The sequence below is a fragment of the Lissotriton helveticus genome, chromosome 7 (genome assembly GCF_964261635.1).
Source record: "Lissotriton helveticus chromosome 7, aLisHel1.1, whole genome shotgun sequence".
NCBI lineage: Eukaryota > Metazoa > Chordata > Amphibia > Caudata > Salamandridae > Lissotriton > Lissotriton helveticus.
Window position 1 is genome coordinate 1,684,255,211 of NC_136068.1, and position 21,592 is coordinate 1,684,276,802.

The window sequence follows — 21,592 nt, forward strand, 5'->3', positions numbered from 1 at the left end:
AATTATTTTAAACGATGCCAAACTCTTTTATCTGTTCTCAATATTTCCATTTAAAAAAGTAATTTTATTTTTGACAGTTCAAGTATCCTATTCAGAGTACTTCCCAACTAAGGGGCCCATTAGAATGGCGGGCAGATCCGCCCGCCATCCGTGCCAGAATGACCCCCCACCATATTAGTATGGCTGGGGAGTCCGCGGCGAACGGAAAGACCGTCCGCCGCTTTTCCGCCCCAGTCGCCTTGAGGGTTTATATGTTGGCGGTGTCTATCAGACACTGCCAGCCATATTAGGATGGACATTTAGCAATGCCGCCATGGAAAGGCATGCAGAGTCTGCTTTGGGGGCCCGTTGCAGGCCCCCAAGGACTCCGGGGGCGTTGGGGGGTGCACATGGGGTGTACCTATGGTACCCCCCAGCAGTTCCATGGACAACATGGCAGGCACCGCCCCGTGCCTGCCATGTTGTGCATGGAAATGCACAGCATGCCTTCCTGCCATTGTGGCGGGCGGTGCTGAGTGCACCGCCCGCCACAATGGTAGGAATGCTGGATGCGTCCACCACTGTGGCGGGCGCATCCTAATGCCACCATCGGGACCCCCGCCCTTATGGCGGGCAGTCCCTTTTTCCGATGGGATGGCAGGAGGACAAAGTCCGCCCGTCATCCTAATGGGGGCCTAACAGTCACTAACTATACCCAGTGTGAAAAAGTGCCTCTTTTGTGTGATCTCCTCGTTTATTGCTGACTGATGGTGTTGTCCTTTTAACTCTGCACACAATGGCACTGCTATCCAGGTCCCAGTCTGTATAGTCTGGTCGCTAAAACATGGTATCATTGGTTAATCCTCAATTGACTTTACAGTAAGAGTGAAGGAAAATACATCAATGGCAGGAAAAGTTACATGTTCCCCATGGGCTGCAACTCTTCTTGCACCTTCCATTAGAGCGACAATAAAACACAGCTTCAGGCACACATGCGTAGCTTGCGGGCAAACCTGTTAAAAATAACTCCTTGTTACAAAGTATGTCACCCCAGAATTTAACGTTGGCATGCACCCACAGATGCCAGCTTCCTTTGCATATTTTATTAGGATTTTATTAAGTTTTATACAGTTTCTACGGTCGCACTGTTTGTGTAGTTTGACTGTGTAGTATCCTGCATATTATACTGTAAGGTGTTTTACCAGCCCTGCTCTGCCAGTGCCTGTGCTCTGACTCATTAGAATGTTGGAGTCTGATGATGCCTCGGAATGTTGGGACTGAGAGAGGCAGAGAGAGACAGTTGGTCATGGGCTGAGCAGCTCACAGGCAGCTCCTGGTGGGGCTCTGATCTACCACATATCTACATGATGTCCTGTACCTTACAACCTGTTATATTCATGAATAAAATCATCTTGAAATACTACCTTCATGAGTGGACCTTCCTCACGACATATTTTGGCGACGACGAGGTGACGAAGAACCTACAGCTACAAGCAAATCACAGGTACCTGATTTAAAAGTGCACCTGGAGATGGCGCAATATAATGAAACTACAGTGGCAAAACCACAATTTACAGAAGAAGAAGTAACCACAAGAAGGAATTAACTACGAAGAAGAAAAATGTGTTTGCTACACAGTACAATGAAGACAACTGCAAGGAAGAAACAAGAACTTCAAAGAAAAGAAAAAGAAGACTACAAGAAACAAGTAAGCACAAAACATTACGCCTGTTAGCCCCACCAGTGGCCTCTCCACCGGCCAGCCCTAGCCCAGGCGTGTTGTGCTCATCCTTGTAACTCATTTTGGACTTTGGCGTTACAGCCACAGCTTGTGCCTACCAGCACACCAACCTCACAGGTGACATTTTCATGGTGCATTCCCTGACACTTAGTCTACGAACTTGTGGAACTACAACTACAATGCAGCTTGTAATGAAGTCATGTTACTGCCTACGCTGTGTGATCTTGTGCGCATCTACAATACATACATTTCACCATGATTTCAAAACTAGCGGTAGGAAGATGTTACATTACAGTATGCTTTCGTCTACATAGAGCTGTGTGATCCTGAGCACATCCACTTTACTTATTTTTGGACTTTGGAATAATGAGTACTGCTTAAGCTATCAAACCCATCTATTTACTGCCTTTACATTAATTTGGGTATTGTATGTGCATCCCCTGCTAGAGACACTTCATGACCCTGAGTCTACCATTCCTGTCAGCATCTTTGGAAATTTGCGCTCTTTCATCATTTTCTCTCACAGCTGTGCTTCATAATGAACATTTTTCATTTCATCACGCTGAACAAGTTCTGCCTGGTGACTCTAGTAATTCTATTTTCGTGTGCATTCAGGTCTCCATTGTACTTTTACATTACAGCCCTGCCATTCTCCACATAATTTATTTGCCTTACTGGTATTGTAGCTGTTATGACAGTTACTTCAGTTGGGCTCCTGCGCGCGCTGTTCTCCTCATCTTTTTTGCCGCACGGACTTCATCGACGAGGAGTTCACTCTATGACGTATGGCTTTGGATTTTGCCTTTGATGCTGCATTACGTCTGCCTGCAGCAACGTGCCGTGAGCCTTCCGGCGGTGCGCCCTGGACGTGCTGTCATTTACATGGGGCTCTAGCAGTTTGCAATTAAGCTTTGGGAAAAATATTGGCGCAGACGTTTTGCTAAGCCTCTTTGCTTCACTTCGAGGCATCAAATAATGGCTTTTGAAATGCAACTACTCCTGTGTAGTTTTGTGTGCCAAAAGTAAGAATTTGACTTTCAGCTGTTTTCCTTTTCGAAATCGCTAATTGTACGTGGGGACTTTTCTAATAGTACGCTTGGTTCAAGATCTATGTTATTACTCAGGCATATTCAAGGAGCAGTAAAAGCTATTTGAACACACGGTTAAATTCTATTATGCCTGTGATTGTGTGCTCATAGACTGGCAGATTCCTTTTTCAAATCGGACTTCTTTTACGAGTTTACATTCTACAATTCTATTTATTTCAAATGTATCTTCCTGCCTATGAGCCTTTCACATTACAATGTTTACTGTTGTTTTTTAAACCTCTGAAAGTCTGGGTAACATATTTACACCAGTTAGTGTCACAGGACGATGGTGAAACACACACACACACACCTATTTAAAAAAAAAAAAAAGAAGTTTAAAATTGGTTAGTGAAAAACGATGGCACATTATTTTATATTGAAAGATGATAGCTATGGGTTCTAGCCCCATTAGCATCCTCAAAAAAAAAGAGGAAAAAACTATGCATTATTTGCATCTTTATTTATGTCAAAAGATATTTCCCTACACCGGGGTGGGAATGGGTGTTTCCCCGTTTGCCCACATGTATGTGCCTGTTCACATTATTTTTACCCTACAAAGGGATGGGATTGGGTTCTAGCCCCATTTGCCCATATACATTTGCCTACATAGGTAATATACGAATTTTAGCCTTACAAGGGCACCGTAGCTAGGGTCACAGCCCTTTCTACTTTTACACGAGTATCCTCACACAGGGAACAGTGTTATGGGTTACAGTCCCATGTAAATTTACATTTTACCCTTACATAGGGCTTATTATGGGTCACAGTCCCATTTACATTTTACCCTCACACAGGGCTTATTATGGGTCACAGTCCCATTTATATTTTACCCTCACACAGGGCTTATTATGGGTTACAGTCTCATTTACATTTACATGGTCACCCTACATAGGGCGTCACATGGGTTTCAGTCCCATTTACAGTGCTCCTCACACTCTTACATAGGAGTAGAGGACGGTCATGGGTTTTAGTCCTTATGACTGATATTATCTATTTACATTTTGTAAATTTGCTGTTTTGAATAACGCAATGCTACATTTACATTGTATTTATTCTGTTATTGGAAACAGAGAGAAGTTGTAGTCATCCTGTATGTATCTACTTTGCCTCTTCTCTGTTTTCCTATTCATCCAGCTTTTCTCGTGGTGTCATTCTCTTTTTCATCCCTGGTTTCTGGATCTAGATTTCTTGTTGTCTCTCCAGCCTTCTTTTGTTCCTTCTTTGATTCTTTTCTTCCCTGTTCTGGAGGAAATCTGTTACCTCGCTTTCCTGTGTCTGTGTGGAGGCTGGTGTCCATACTCCGTTGTGCCTTGTTCTTTCATCCCTTCTTGCCTGCCTGGCCAGTGGGTGCGTTCGGGGGTCAGTCCTTGGTGCGTGTGAGTTCTTCTGCCCCATGATGTTTCCATTTTCTGATTGCTCGTTTTTTCCTCATCTTTTCTATGTCCGTGAGTCTGTGTTATCTCTATTGGTTTCCGCATTACTCTTCTCTTCCTCCTCCTCATATTCTTCCACCTGTCTCTTCACGTTGCTTTGCTTGCACCTTTCCTTGTCGTTGTTTCTGTTCCTCTGCTATTCTTTCTTATTATCTCTTCCTTGGCTCTCTTTCGCTAGTTGTTATTCACGTAGTGGTTTAATGCTTCTGTTAGAACGAAAGGGGATATGTAGTATCCTGCATATTATACTGTAAGGTGTTTTACCAGCCCTGCTCTGCCAGTGCCTGTGCTCTGACTCATTAGAATGTTGGAGTCTGATCATGCCTCGGAATGTTGGGACTGAGAGAGGCAGAGAGAGACAGTTGGTCATGGGCTGAGCAGCTCACAGGCAGCTCCTGGTGGGGCTCTGATCTACCACATATCTACATGATGTCCTGTACCTTACAACCTGTTATATTCATGAATAAAATCATCTTGAAATACTACCTTCATGAGTGGACCTTCCTCACGACAGACTGTATGCTGTATTGTGACATTTTTCTTTTTATGGCTATTCGCAGAATAAAAATATTATTAACAACAGTGAATGTTGTTAATAATAAGTGAGAAGTGTGGCTCACTGGTTAGAGGAGGCAGACCTGGAAGCAGAGGTCAGCCCGGGACCAGGGTTCAATTCCCGGCTCGGCGGGGTCTTGAGTCCTAAAATGTCCATGGACTCGACAATTCTCGCTCCGGTGCCTACTCGATTCACGGGTTCATACTCTGCGACTCTGGGCAATAGCTTGCTTAATCTCCACAACGGCCCCTCGCGGTGGGATGCCTGGCTTTCACCTTGCGGATACCCTGCCGGGGTTATCTCACAGGGGAATACCAGGACGGGTTCCCTAAGCAAGCGCTTAGAAACCGCTCGGTGATTTGCGCTATATAAATTCCTGTACATTTACATTTACATTTACAACACAGAGGCTAGCTGCCAAAAGCTATTTTCACAGTGAAAGGCTGTAACTGCCCTATAATTTTTCTACCTTTGTGACAAACTACCATAATATTTCGACCACTGTTTTTATTATTTATTTTTAAAAAAACAAGTTCAGTGGCGAAGTCAAATTTTTAATAATTAGGGAAAGTCATTTTTAAAATTTTAGACATTCTCTGCCTTAGTCATTCTCTGCCTTATTATTAGTAGATTAATTAGCATTAGATTAGGAGAAGCTGGGCCCTGTCAGTGCTCCCCTAATGACACGCCACCCCAGGGAGAAAAATCAACGGCCCCCCTCAAAACTTTTCGCAATTGTTCTATTAAACTGTCTATGTTTACATTTCTAGACTTATTTAAACATTGCAGTTGAGTTCATTTACATGTTTAAAATGGAATCAAATACATGATTGCCAAACATATTATTCTGGTCAGGCATTGTAGAAGTATCCACAGTGCTATTATTAGAAATGGGGATGGGGGTTTTGAAGACAATTTGGGGGGATATTAGCAAGGGTGATATCGCCGCTTTAGCAGGACTTTCTCCCGCTAAAGCGGCGATATTTTTATCGCTCTATTAGCAAGCTGTCGCTAACAGCAGTTAGCGACAGCTTTTAGGTGATAGCTACAGGTTTGGGGCCTGCTTTGCATGTCAGTGATATTTTTCGTTAATGACATGCAAAGTTGGTGTACCCAAACTTTTAGAGACTGAAAACAGTCGCTAGCACTGCTGTCGCCTATTAACAAGGCAGACGAAACGATAAAAGAAATGGCGCTACGCGCGATTATCGCTAGAATCTAATGCCTGCTAAAAAGTTGGCTTACCTGTATAGTAAATAGGGGGTGGATTATCACATTAAGCCCCCAATGGCGTTAATGCGAGAATATCGCCAGATTTCCAGCAATATTCTCGCATTGAGCCGCTATCGCCAGATATTTTATCGCATTGGAGATAAACGTTGCTAATAGCATGTTATCTCTGCGATAATATCCGGCGATAGGCATCGATAAAAAAAAGTGCTAAGTGCATTTAGCGATAAATATCGCTACTCCTTGCTAATTTGTCCCTTGCAGACCCTTCTGTTTTGACACCTTCTCCCTGCCAGGATTTAAATGACAAAATATGATAGTGATGGCCCATTACAGAGCGGCCAACAGCCACTCATTTTTCCGCTTGAAAACAAAGCATACTTATCAGCATAATTCTTCTTTTGACAACAATCTGGGATCACTTGAGGCCCCAGCGAGGGGTTCAGCCCCTAGTATGAAGACTCCTACCTTACTGACTTATAAAAATTGTTCCCGTATCAGAAATAATGGCTTAGGCTTTTTGTCAGGAACTGATCCAGGCACCTACCACATTGGCAACTGCCGAACTACAAATCCCAGAAGGCCGTCTGGGTGAACTGGAAGTATTAAATCACGAGACGCGCTAGATGCGTCGTACGTGATTTTACATTCGGATTGTTTCCACGAGCCTGAAGTGTTGAGCCGTCCGTTGTTCCTTGCGGCTGGCGCTTTCTTGATTTACTTGTTTCCCGGCTGGGAAAACTATCCTGCATAAACTTTGTTGCCCGCTCGGCTGAGCCGGAGGCAAGTCGTCACCCTGTCCAGCTTGCGGCTGCGGTGGGGAAGGGAATCTTGGTTTTCCCCAAAGTCCGGCTGGAATTTTCTCTTTGACTATTCACCCTCCCGCTTGCGGTTGCAGCGGGGAAGTGAACAGCGATCCTTTCTGAGTCCGGCGGGCTCATTTGGAAGTGGGGGAATCATGTTCTACGATCAGCCCAGCGCAAACTTTTAAATCCTTTGTACATTCCTTGGATTCTTGGAGGCATGTCATTTACCTTTGGGGAGCTGCACTTCTCGATTAAGAAACAGGAGGAAGAACTGGTAAGCGTAGACATCCAGGTTGGATGTACTACAGTTGGAACTTGGTGTATTTTTCCTTTTTTTTTACATAGTTCCCTATCCCATGGAAGCATAACGTTTTGCAGAACAGCTGATTCTGGTGAAATCCCTCTTTGTTTACTTTGAATTTCCTTACAAACATTTCTCGGAGAGGATCCTTGATGACTCCGCATTTCTTTTACTGACTCTTTCTCATGTATCCAAGCTGGTACCGGAGTAGGTCTTATCAGACAAGAGGAGTGCGAGCGAGGGTATGTAGGTTGCAGGGGGTGTTCTCTTTAATTCAGAGCATGGTGTGATGTTGGCATTTATGTGTTTGTTTTTGGGTTATAGGGAAATCCTGATTCATTGAATAAGAGAAGCATCTTATCACTCAGAGACGTTAAGGAAGGGTCCATCTCCGGGATTACTTCATGATAGGAGTGAGTTATCTACTAGCGAGACCTATTGAGAGTAGTTAGTATTTTCCATGTTGTCTAAACCGTTCCTTCCTCTCGTTTCAGATATCCCTTCCGTTGCTGCTCCTTCCCTTTCCTATCCCTCGCTTGATTACCTCTATGCTCTGTGTATGCTCATTTAGTCAGAAATCAGGAGGTGGACCCCTTTAAGCATCACCCTGATCCTGAGGACCTCGAACCTCGTGACACTTTTGTCAGCAGAGGTTCCTTTCAATGTGCAGCGATGACTGCTGGGCCCAACAGTCATCAATTAGGGTGTCAGAGGTAATCGACTCTGCCACTCTGATGTAGTGTACTTCAGCCACCAAACTATGAATCAGGCCTTAGTCTGAAGGTAGAAATCTTGATGTGGAGAAGAGGCGTAAAAGATCTGGGTCCGTATAACAGTAAGTGCGCCAGGGGCGCACCAGGCGTTTGCGCCAACTTTGCGTGCCCCGGGGCACTTTGGTATTATAGAAGGGGACGCAGATGCTTTGCGTCCCCTTCTATAATACCGATAGCGCTGGTGCACTTAAAGTGCCAGTGCTATCAACAGAGGGTGGTCCCTCATTTGCATAGGGGCGTGCCCTATGCAAATGAGGAAATTCCTTTGACTCTGTTCCCGCACCATATTACAGACGTGGGTGCAGAGTGAAAGAAGCTCTCAGGAGGTACACTTTTTGACCCAGTTTCATGCGACTAGATGTTTGCGGTTGGCGCTTTGATTGTTTAGGTTCTATTTGTTTCCTTTAACTTTTAAAGTTCATTACTCCAGTTGTACTGATTGGATTTTTGTTGTTTTTGTGTCTAGTAATCTTTTAAAATATACTCTATTTTTCTAAATTGGTGTTCGATTTTTCTTGTATGTTGTTTTCACTTTATTATTGTTTGTGTGCTGCATAAATACTTTAAACATTGCATCTATGTAACTGTGACTGTCCCATTCAACCAGCAACTCAATTTCTCAAATCCACTGCAGCTGGAACTTGTAGAGAGTTTCCGGATTCATGGAGCCTTCTTCAGCTACAGACTACAGCTTTGATCAGCTGGAAGGGTCCAGGTTCCAAAAAAGTGGCTGGTGCAAGCTAAAAATTGTTGACTGAGCAAAGGTGCCAACAGTATCAGACTGGCGAGGCACCTTTTCTGGGTGCGAAACTCAAAGTTCCAAGGTAAATCCTCCAACCAAGTCAAAGCTGGGCCCTCCATCTAAGCCACACATCGCAGTCAACCTCGAATTGTGGCTGAGTCTCATACCTCATGGCCAGTTGACAGCAGTTGGCACTTAACATTTTTTGGCACTACTTTTATTTACCTTACTAATTTATATCTCTGGTTCCCTCTATTGGAATGTTCTCATTTAGGTGTTGTTTTGTTAATTTAATTTAACTATATGGTCCGAAATTGGTTTCCGATTTTTATTATGATGTGTTCTGTTTTCATTAGTGACTAGCAGCCCGTCCCGACGCTGTCCGGGTATGAAATCGAATGTGTGTAATGTGTGTATTTGGCAAGGGCAATCTATTTTAAAATCTCGCGGTAGACAACATTTTTTGTTTCATTAGAATAGGGACGGAGAAGGGCCAGCTGCAGCCCTGGCTCATGTTAACAGGCGCATGTAATTGGTGTAGTGATCCGCCGCCTGAGCCCGGCAACAGCCCTGGTTGATGTTAGCAGGCCATGTGATGTCGTTGAATGAGAGAGTTATCAGCCGCGGGTAAATCCGTTTAATGAGAGAGTTCAGTGACAGCGAGTAGGAGAGGCTGCAGTAATTGTCCCCGCAGACACGCTCATTTGCGTGTTCTCCCGCTTGTGGCCCAGCTGCAGCCCTTGTTGATGTTATCAGGCGCGTGTAATTAGTGTACTGATCCGCCACCTGAGCCCGGCTAGAGCCCTGGTTAATGGTAGCAGGCGCGTCTAATTTCGTTGAAGGAGAGAGTTCAGTAACAGCGCGCAGCAGAGGCTGCAGTAATGTTACTTACCAGGCCTCCAGCTGACCGTGTTTGTCATGCCCCCAGCACTCGACCACAGCAGACTATCTTCTGATTAATGTACGACCCACATGGCATGAAGGGCGGAATGTATCACACGCCCCCAGCGCTTCTCACGCCCCCAGCGTGCCCCTTGATGCGGCGCAAATGCGTTCACATGGCACGGAGGCCAAACACATGCCCCCAGCGTTTCTCTCGCCCCCAGCTTTTCTCACGCCCCCAGCGTGTCACGCTCCCAGCGTCCCCCTTGATGCTGCGCAGCAACGTAATTGGCGCTATTATGTACGACCCACATGGCATGAAGGGCGGACACACGCCCCAAGTGTTTGTCACGCCCCCAGCCAACAATGTGATGGCCGTACCACACGCCCCCAGCGTTAGTCACGCCCCCAGCCCACAGCACAACGCAGACACGCCCACAAGGGACTACTTTGCTGGCACGGTTCTTTTACCTTTTAAATGTATATTGTGTCCTACGGTACAATTGTATGTCTTGCACTGTATGATTGTGATGAACACCACTGTTTCTTGAAAAGTTAATAAAAACAATTTTAAAAAAAGTATATGGTGGCCGTCTGCATAGCCTGAGTCCTTCTGCTGCAACTGCCCTTTCCAACGCTGTATTGGGTGTTGTGATTGGTGCTGTGGTTACTGAGATTACCCGCCTCAAAGGTTTGGGCTCTCTCTTTATAATATTAGTATGGATTTGGTACTACATGATCTCCTTACACATTGTCTCTATGTTAAGCCTGTCTGCTTCATGCCCTACTTAGCAAGGGATATAGCTCAGACTTAATTTTATATGTTTAGTTGTTCACCCTGGTAATGGTTGTGTTTGTTTCAGGTTTGTACTCACCGCCCTCAAATAATAACCCAATATCTTACAGAGGCCACGTGTTGTGATCTGATAAATGCTTTCTTACCCAAAAAAGATAATTTCACAATAGGCATACTGAATGGGAAGTTGAGGATCCCAGAAGGGGATGGTAACACTTACATTGGTACCATAAGGCTATGTGAATGTAAAGGCTGCACCCAGTTTCAAATCCTTCCAAATAATGATCAACAGTTTTCGCCTTACAATGAAGCCACAGCTCACCTTCCATAGCACTGCTGTTTCAGTATCTTCTCATGAATTTTTTAACTGCAGCCCAGAAAGTGACAGACTTCACCTAATTGCAGCTTTTCAGAATGGCATACATACATTGTGACGATCAACCATCAAGAACTGACTGGCCCACCTGATACATTGTTTGAGATACTTCATGAACGGCATGTGCAGAAGTAGGAGACAACAATGTTTTTTGGCCCAATTGGAATATAACATATTCACAATGAATGCCCCTTCATAGTAGGAGAGATGTAGAAAAACATAGAAACCATCCAGATGAGAATAGTGCAGAGGTGACATTCCATAAATTGTGACATTATGAAGAAAAGTGGTTGTAAGAAAGTGAATTACTGATTTGAGTGGATGGGAGTCTACCACAAATAATAGGACCACAAAACTGTTAAGGTAAAAAACTGTTTCAATATATCAAACTTAGGCTCATGCCCTGGTTGCTATGGCAGAGAACAGCTAGACTTAACTTGGGAAAAAGTATTTATCAGTAACAAAACATTTAAAAAGTCAAGACATAACACAATAGACATCCCACAGCCAATTTGTAAACAGAGAAAAAAAATGATTAGCACAATGACACCATATGACAAAAATGAAGATATGTTTTTTTTTTTAAATGTAATGTAAAAACATGCCAAGAAAAAGTAAATCACCAATCAGGAGTTACTGTTCAAGGTTTACTAGGACTTGGGCGAGACGTCAGGCTTAATGTGACAGAGCACAGGTCAGATACTCCAACAGGATTCGCCCAAGGCCCAAGATTTCACCTTCTGACCAGGGGCCAGATATTCAACCTGCCAAATAGCTCCTCGCAAATTGTGTCGCATTTGCAACTCGCAATTTGCGAAACGCTATTGGCATGTAAATGGGTCAAAATGTTAAAATATGTCCGACTGTGTTGCAGTGCGAGTCAAATACAAAAAGTAGATTATTCATTAATTTATTCATAGAATATTATATAGTGCGTACATGACCCAAGAGAGTATCAGAACGCTTTATTTATGGTCAGGGAAAGGAAACAAGTAGAGCAAAACAACAACCAAGTTGGTGGGAGAAAGCTACCTACGAGCAAGACCAACAAGAGTGTAGATAGGAAGTAACAAAAATGGGTGAAGAGGATGCACCATAACGTTGTCCAAAGGAAGGAGTTTGCGAATTATAGTTCAGAAAAGTATTTATCAGTAGGACTTTAACTTTTTTTAAAAAGCCCCACTTGAGAGATTTAGTCTGCTTTCGGGGGCAGAGAGATGTGGTTGTTTCTTGGATCCTGTGAGGAGCTTTGCAGCTGAGTTAAGAGAGGTATTCAAATCATCACAATTATTTTGGACAGGACTGCTCACACTACTTTCCAGCTATGCTTTTGTCACTTCAATGATTCTACCATCATGGAGAGGATCAATACTATTCCCAATTTACAAAAAAGTGGACCGCTCGAAACTGGATGACTATCGGCTCATTGTCTTATTAGATCTTGAAGCAAAAGCCTACGCCTGAATATTAATGGAAGAACTGGAAGCCTGGGCCTCAGAAAATAGCATCCTCCCCTGTTTTCAATCAGGATTTACGCCGAAATGCTCCACTATGGCTAATATTCTAGCATTGGGATACTTGTCACTCCACGCCACACGGCCCATGCACACCCCTCCTTATTCTGCTGTTTTGTAGGAAACAGCGCATCTTTCCACCGGGTGGACTCGGGAACACTGTCGGAGAAAGTAGCCACCTGGAGGATCCCGATCAGCTTTATGCGAGGGGACTTGGGTTGGAATAAAAGTCAGCTCAATGACTGCAACAGCAAAAGTGCCAACCATCCATATATACTTCATTTCAGCCTCTAGGACCATAAAAGTGCAAACAATAAAACAATTGACATACAAATTAGTTGAAAACGAGAGAACTGCCAGACATCTTCATATACAACGATCATTTCACAAGTACAGGCGGCAAAGTGCACAGTACATGGGTACAGCAGGGATTGTAGTGTAGTTCCTATTATCCCAATAGGCTCTGCGCATTGGAATAATACCTTCAATAGTATAGGCCTAGACCAGACGTTAACTAGGTCTTCTACTGTCGATATTAGACTTAAAGTTTTGGGTTTGCCAGCTAGCTCAGAGTTCACTAGAAACTTTCTCGAATAGGCAAGGAGGAGTTGAACCTCCCTGGATAGACAAGAAGGGATTTAGTTTCTGACAACCATAGAACATGACAACTTTGCTCTCCCCTAATCAAGAGTGTATCTCTAGAGTCGTGTGAAAACAAAAGACAACTTATTTTACTCAGTCAGTACGTGCATTCTTAGTCTCACCAGATTGTAGAGAAAAGGAAGAGACGGGCGTGTTCAATAAAAGATGTTATTTATTGATCAGTCTCTTTTCTCATACAAGAGAAATGGATCGATATTATCGCAATACTTATGGTTAAGTAAAGTGCATACAATAAAAGCAGAAGTCTAAAATAATACTGTAAAAACATTTATATGGTTTCTAAGCCATATAGTGGTTTAAAATGGATAAAATAGATACATACATATATACATTTGACTAATCGTACTCAACTGGTGTTTCTAACTACGCCTACCCCGGTGTACCTGACCTAAGCCTAATACGTGGGCGGGAATAGAAAGTAGCAGTTTAAGTTAAGTTTGTTTTGCCAAGTGACTGACTCAAGAATTCTCTGCGAGGGGTTATTCAGTTCTGTACCTGGAATTTAGGATGAATGAGGGATGGTATCTCTCGTCTCTGGTCTCGATATTCCAGGCTGCCTGCGAGGGCTGCTTGGAAGCGCCGGAGCTGGATTTCTCGGCAGGAGAAAGCAGCGTCTCGTTCTCAGTGCGTCAGGAAGGCGGGGCTGCGCCAGCGGGGTCTGCTCTGCTCTGGGCTTCGGCAAGTCTGGCTGCTCCGATCTCGTCACCACCGCGTGTGTTTGCTTAAGGCAATATCGGTAATATTTATACCTGTAAGGTGCCGAGATTGACGTAAGGATGGACATAGATACGTCAATAAGGATGTCATACGAACTGGTCGTTAGCACATTCTTTTGCTGAAGTTCTCGGTGAAATCAAAACAATGGCCGCAGGGTTTTTCCCAGGTTGTCATAGGTTTGATTTGGTGCACAGACATAATATCGACTCCAAAATATCGACTGGACAGAATATCGAGTTTTAAATATCGTTTGGAGAAAATATCGACTAGACAGAATATCGACAGCCAAAATATCGTTTTTAAGGTAAGTGAAGTAATATCGACTGTAAATAATATAGACAGTGAAAATATCCAAGTATATAATCTAGATAGGAAAAAATATAGTTTTTTAAATAATATTTAATTATTTATAGTGTTTTTATGTTATAATATATGTGAAAAGTGTCATTTTTTTTATAATTATTTTTAATTAATAATTTTTTTTAATTATTGTGTAATTTTATTCTGTAGCGGGTTGTGGGTTTATAGGGGAATAGGGTGGGAAGTAATTTAATTATAATAAATTAAATATGTACATTTATTAATTGGTAGTAATAATTAATTAATTGGTAATTAAATAATATATGTTAATTATTTACAATTTAATTGGTAATTAATTTAATTTAATTGATTAATTGCTAATTATGTAAATTAAAATAATGTATTTTCTGTAGCGGGTTGTGGGTTTATAGGGGAATAGGGTGGGAAGTAATTTAATTATAATTAATTAAATATGTAAATTTAATAATTGGTAGTAATATTTAATTAATTGTTAATTAAAAAATATTTTTTAATTACTTAAAATGTAATTGGTAAATAATTTAATTTAATTAATTAATTGCTAATTATGTTAAATTAAAGGGGTATTTTTAGGGTTCAGGGTCAGTTTTCAGTTTTTGGGCAAAGGGGTATTTTTAGGGTTCAGGGTCAGTTTTCAGTTTTTGGGTAAAGGGGTATTTTTAGGGTTCAGGGTCAGTTTTCAGTTTTTGGGTAAAGGGGTATTTTTAGGGTTCAGGGTCAGTTTTCAGTTTTTGGGCAAAGGGGTATTTTTAGGGTTCAGGGTCAGTTTTCAGTTTTTGGGCAAAGGGGTATTTTTAGGGTTCAGGGTCAGTTTTCAGTTTTTGGGTAAAGGGGTATTTTTAGGGTTCAGGGTCAGTTTTCAGTTTTTGGGCAAAGGGGTATTTTTAGGGTTCAGGGTCAGTTTTCAGTTTTTGGGCAAAGGGGTATTTTTAGGGTTCAGGGTAAGTTTTCAGTTTTTGGGTAAAGGGGTATTTTTAGGGTTCAGGGTCAGTTTTCAGTTTTTGGGTAAAGGGGTATTTTTAGGGTTCAGGGTCAGTTTTCAGTTTTTGGGTAAAGGGGTATTTTTAGGGTTCAGGGTCAGTTTTCAGTTTTTGGGTAAAGGGGTATTTTTAGGGTTCAGAGTCAGTTTTTAGATTTTGGGTAAAGGGGTATTTTTAGGGTTCAGGGTCATTTTTGGGTTTTTGGGGTACATATACAATATTGCCTATTATTTAATTACATTTTGTTACTATATATATATGTTTTAAGAAATATGATCCAAAATTTTTTTATTTTTTTACTTTCATTAATTATTTAATTATTAAAAGTTATTTTAAGTATTGTTAATTATATTTTAGTAATTAATTTTTTATATTAATGTAATTAAACATTGTTTTTAGTAAAGTCGATATTTTTTACAACGATATTTTTGTAAACGATATTTTGTAGTCGATATTTTTGTACTTACCTGTTTGTACATACAAACTCGATATTTTTGTTGTAGATATTTTTTCCTCGATATTTTGGGTAGTCGATATTTTGGTAGTCGATATTATTTCAGTGATCCGTTTGATTTGTTTTGAGAACTCCGTAGGCCTTATCAGGGGCTGGAGGAATATTGCTTGTCTAATTAGATGGCAAGCGTTATGACCTAATCAGATAACACGTTCCTGTGCCGTGGTGTGGCTTAATCAGATAACGGTTTCTGCATCATGGGGATGGCTGCTAGTTAACTTGTTAACCAGAACAGGGTCAGGAATAGGGGGATCGATACAGAACCTATAGGAATACATCACACCCACTCCACGCTAACTATGGCCATATTTATGAATCTAGGCATAGTAAAACATACTGTAGAGTATTGTGTATACCTTACCACCCCAAAATACATATAATGCATTTCGAATTTATCTAATATACGAAAAAATAGTCACATGTACTATATGCACTTAAGCTGTAGAATAATGCCAAAGTAATCAAGCATATGTATACATTATTACTAATCGAATATGAGAATTACACATGAAATGGCTCTTAATACAGAAGAAAAAGTTCGAGACCATTCCATCACAGAATAAAATAATTATGAACATACCAGCGGGCAGCTAATGTCTATAAAGTATCTAAAAATAGAAATTTTAGTTCTCTAAGAATAGTTCTTACTTTAAGCAGAAGATAAGTGTTCCGAAAAATCGTAAAAATATTTTGGGGCTGCTGAAAAAATCGCTGTCCGTGAACTGGAGGGGAAATTGTTCATGGTATTTTGTTATTAAAGTTGAAGGCCAAATTCAGGGTGTTGGGAACGCCGTGTGCTAGCTTGCTCAAAAGTCGTTATTTTTGCTCTGGTGAGAACATCATATCATTTAGACTGTCGAAAAAGCTGTCAACAGCTTCCTGGGAGAGTTCCACTAACTCGGAAAAAGGTGTAACCATGCATTAGTGCGCATGATTGTCTCCATTGACGTTTTGATTAGTATTGCTGACAGAAGGTCGTACCTGATCGATGCTGCTTTCATCTTGAACTTCACTACCCCTCAATCGTAGTGGTGAAGTTTCCACGAATGCCGTCATCAGGATTGGTAGCCGTTGAGGGCAGCACAAAGCATGAGCCGTTATTGGACTCAACAATGTTTCTGCATCCATTGGCGCATCCGATTGTAGCGTCAGACAGGTGTCCAACACGCATTCTTGTCCGCACAGCAAGCACCTTAATACAGGTAAAACACATCGATGCCACATTGGTCGAAATGAAAGAAACCAAGTCATGTTCAGGTCTCTAAGCCGGGATAGTCCCAGGATTTTTGATATCCGGTCCCGGTATCCAATGGCTCGGATTGTTTCTTCCCTTGTCGCAGGTGTTTTGTCTGTGACATGGTTTGCCATAACGAAATATTAGGACCAAGAATAGGATTCCTGCAATTAGTCCCAAAATGAGGGGAAGTCCGCCAAAAATCGAATGGACGAAATCTGGAAAAATACCCAGTATGGCTTTGAATGGTGTTAATGCCATTGAAAATGCTGTCTTAAATACCTTTGAGACTCTATTGGTATCAGAAATATTTAAGATTTCATTCAGGATTTCTGCGAAATGTATGGGGGAATTAGTTGATAACAATGAGTGAATCTCTGCAGTCGTCCTTGCGACTAGGAGATCATACGTTTCTTTTGATGACGCGAGTCTGGTCGGCGTCTGAAGAAGCACTGTTTTCATTCTGCTTAAAGTATCTATTCGAATAGAAGTAATTTTCAAGTTAGGCCATGCCCTTGCCACCCTGTCTGGAAAGGAGCTGGGGAACAATGAGTGTCCACAGCACATGACCTTCGCCGTCGTAGTTACGAGATAAGGAATCCCGGGCATAAGACTACAACATCTGCGATCCACAATTAGAATGTAACTCTCATTATAGAGTCTTTTAAAGAATGGTTCTATCTCTGTTGCAGGTGCGCCTAGCTGGTGACATGAAAGGTTATTTGAGTTCCCTTCACAGGCTCCATGCAAACTAATTCCATTACACAGAAGTGTACCGCTTAGTGACATCGCACAATTATTGCCACTAAGAAACACTTTCTGTCCTTTATTACTGACACATGCATGTGAATAGGGCAAGTTCCATGTTGTCTTAATGTACCCTTTTCCCAATTTTTCGTACATGCCAGCCTGTATATATTTTTGGCAGTATTGAAACCTGAAGGTTGATATTGGAATATTAATTATCCCATGTATTATCCATTCACTGACAGGTCGTTCTGACATTTTCACTGGTAATCTCTCGAGTTGCTCAATGCTCAGGATTGTATAATCAGCACCCTTCTGTGCCATACTGATTTGTTTATCAGTAAGGTTAAAGATATTGAATAGTGACGTTGTGTTGATTAAACGCCAAGGCACATAGCCTGAACGCAGATTTTGTAAAGTCCAGCCAAGCTGTACAATAGAACGCAATTGAGACTGACCGTGTTGTAACAACAGTAAGTCTTGCGATAAAATGTCGATTGCTGAAGACACAATGCTGTCCAAAGAAAAAATTCTGGAGGACAGAGTCATTAACCCATTGTCCACTACAGAAAGTGATTTTTCCAAATTAATATGGTCAATTTCCCGTATACTTTCTGCTGTCTCAATTTGAGTTACCTTCCAGGCCTCGTTGTAAGCTACATATACAGAGGCTGCTATGAAGCGTTTTAGATGCTGTTTGCGCGGTCCCATAATGAAATCACGCAAGTCAGCACCATCAGTAAGTAAAGTTAGGTGTTGCTTAATTTCTGTCAGTGTGGAAGTTTGTAGCCATTGAAGGCATAGTTTGCCCACACTGTAGGTGGTTATTATCCCTGGGTGTTGTCTTTGGGAATATCTAGGGTCTGGCCTGGTCAATTTGAACCCCTGTGTTTTGTTCAGGAATCTGTCTTGACAGTTATTAGTATCTGTGGGCCAGATCAACCACTGTTTCCAATCAGGATGTGTTCTGTTTTGGTTTAATATATAGTTTACGTCTATCTCTTCATCTGTAGAGCTATTGCTGTTCATTGTTGGCTTTGGAATAGACGGTTTATTTAAGTCTTTGATTTTGGCTAGGCCAAGACAGGTAGTTTGTTGAACAGTGTCATTCAAAAATATAATTTGTTCTGGGATCATGCAGGCTCTAAACAATGATTCTATACCTTGTACTTGCCATTCTTTTGTACCCCAAACACTTTTTACTTCAACATTTTTGTCCCAATAATCAAAACCAAATGTATTCATTTGTGCAAAAAATGAGTCTGAATATATCAATTTCGTGTTTGTTAGCATGGTCTTTGTCCCTGTCTTATTTGACAATTTAAGATAAAATGTTTCAGCATTACTTGTGTTGAACCCTGAAAAGTATGAATATTTGTCATAAACGGTTCTTGAGCTTCCTTTTGGAGGGGTTGCACAATGTTCCCATTGATTATAATTTAAAACATTTCTAGGTTGTGCCGATTTATGTAGAAAATGGTTACCATAGTGGTTGTAACAGTACATACTATCATAATTAGTCGAACCCTGCAAATAATCATGTTTGGTAAATTTAGCAGACATCACTAGGTCAGACATCATATTATTTATACTTTCAAAGTCCCAATCATCAGCAAATGAGCTTGGTTTTACAAAGTCACTCAACGAGATCTTGATTTGGTGTGGATATTTCAGGATTTCAACCGGACCATGAATTTCGTAGTCAGTATTGTCCCATGCTACCCCACCCGGTATAGGATTGGCTGTGAAGTTGACTGAAGAAAGTTCTCTTTTCTCGACGTGTGAAGATGTGTGTGGCTTGAGGATCAAGTTGATTTTCTGACTTGCTGTGTCCATTTTAGCATATTTTCCCTCAATGAAGCGTCCCAAAGTTAGTACCATGATGAGCCAAAGTATGAGGATAAATGCACCAAAACCCACCCAAAATTCAATCCATGGAGAAATTAGATTTGTTTCTTTCAGTTGTTTCAAAAGTTCTTTAGCTTTGTCTTTAAAGGTTTTTGTTGATGTCTGTGTTTTTGATTCACTGAGGTCTTCAGAGGAATCATCGAAGTTTATGAAGTAGCCGGATGCAGTTCTGTCAATTGTTCCAATTGCTTCAGGATTACTGTTTCTTGCATATTCGTTTGTTACTTCATTGTAGGTTGGTGTGTCTCTACTAAATGTTTTTATTTGGGTTTTCAGAGGTTTAAGTTCCATTGCATTGTTGCACAGTCCTTGTTGTTCTTCTGTAGGCGTTTCGAATGTGATTAGCCTCTTAGTTAGGACCTCTGTATTGGTAGCAAACCTTGGTGTTCTACTACTTATCGGGAGTCCACTTGGCCTACTGTTTGTTATCGGCCACATGATTGTGGTTTTACCAGGTCGATGGATACAACTCGGTTCTCCTTTTTACCAGCAAGCGGCGGTAGTACAACTGATCTTGTCCCGTTGATAGACAAGACAGGAACTGCTTTTCTGTAAGAAGGCCCAAATTCCTTCTTTACCGCGATCTTTTCTCTGACTAGATCCCCGACTTTTGAAATCCAGACAGGTCTTGCTGGGACAGGTGGTGGTTCTTCAGTGGTTGTTGGCTGCTGTTTCAACTTTATGTTGCTCAGGTCTTTTCTTGTTTTGTTTAAGTCCTGTAAAATAGCCAAACGATCTTTGATATCAAAGCTTTTTTCCTTCACCACTGAAGTCTGACTGTCAAGATCTAAGACTAACATCCTAGTTCCAAACAATAATTCGTACGGACTGAATCCCTTCAGAGAATTTCTTGGCAAGGTTGTTTAGACTACGTTGGACACTTATTAGATGTTTGACCCACCCAGCTCCCGAACCTAATATCCTTTCCGTTATAGATAGCTTTATGCCTTGGTTTTTATCTGTACACCATCCTGTATCCCTCAGGAAGGAAAGTGAGAAGAATCCCGCTGTGCTATGCTCATTTGGCCATGTTTCCCCGCAGGCTTGAGGGCTGAAGTGAAAACATTGGTCAAACGTAGCATGCTCCTAGCGTATATGCCATTTAGACTCGCAAATCTTTGTATAACAGTCCCGACGTCAGCCGAGTGCTGGGGTCAACCTTGTAAGTGGAAACTAGTCTTTGTTTGTTAATAGGACGCCTTATTCATACTGGTCTTATTGATTATTGCTTAGCCCTTCTTGAGTGAAACGCCATGGTATTACACCGTTTCTCTCACCGCTGCGATCTCTGTTGCAGTCCGGGCATTTTTTTTACAAAAATGTGATGCTGGAGGCTCATGCCTGGCCACCAGTACACTGATTGTAGTTCTTCCAGAGAATCTTTCAGTCTGAGATGACTAAGACCCTCGCCTATATGTGCGTCTACAATTAACAAAGTTCTCCTGTCCATGTTTGGAATTACTCTATCCCCCACTCCAGGGATTCGAGCAAAAGGGACGGAGTTTGCATCGATTATGTATGTATAATTGAGTGGATAGTTGATCGGTAGCGCTGAGCAGTCGCCTTTTGATGACGTTTTCACCGCCAGCACTGTTTCACCGTCAATGTATTTCACTGTACGTTTTTTTCTAGCTACGGAAGCCGATTTAGTTGCTACCGCTGTGGCTGTCTCAGCCAATGAATTCCCTGCAACGTGAACGCCATCACGCTGATGACTCAGTGTATGTATCACGTGAGTCTTTGGTAGTTCTTTTTGTAACAGAACTATTTGTTCCCAAAGCATTTTATGCTTGATTGTGCCTCCTTTTGCATCCTTAAAACCATTCTGAAGCCAGATCTGCAAGTATTCATTGTAAGACTGAACGCAATAATACGAATCGCACACTATGAGTGTGGGGAATTCTCGATCGGTATTTTCAAGCGCCATCTTGAATGCCAGTAGTTCAGCTCGCTGAGCTATACAATCTCCCAGAGATTGTGTTTTGGTGATAGCTGGTTTAAATTTCCCTTCGTGCCAGCGACCTTTAACAATCGCGCACGCAGCACTGTAAGCTTGTTTACCCCCCACTGCGGGTTGTGCTGATCCGTCTGTATATATTATACAGCCGTAATGTTCTAGAGGCAGAATTTTGGTCTGCGGAGGACATTCGAATTCGTATTGGAGAAATTATTGTGTTTTTAAGTTGGGATCAAATTCGTATACCACGTCTGTTGCAGCAAGAGAATTAGCCCACTGTATCCACCCTTGGATGTAGTGCTTTAGCATTCGGAAT

General features: G+C 41.8%; 1 protein-coding gene across 1 annotated transcript in view; it reads left to right on the top strand.

Annotated features, from left to right (window-relative positions):
- Positions 1–21,592, top strand: part of LOC144767619 (putative methyltransferase DDB_G0268948) — a 495,479-nt gene that overhangs the window by 302,174 nt on the left and 171,713 nt on the right. The window lies entirely within an intron of this gene.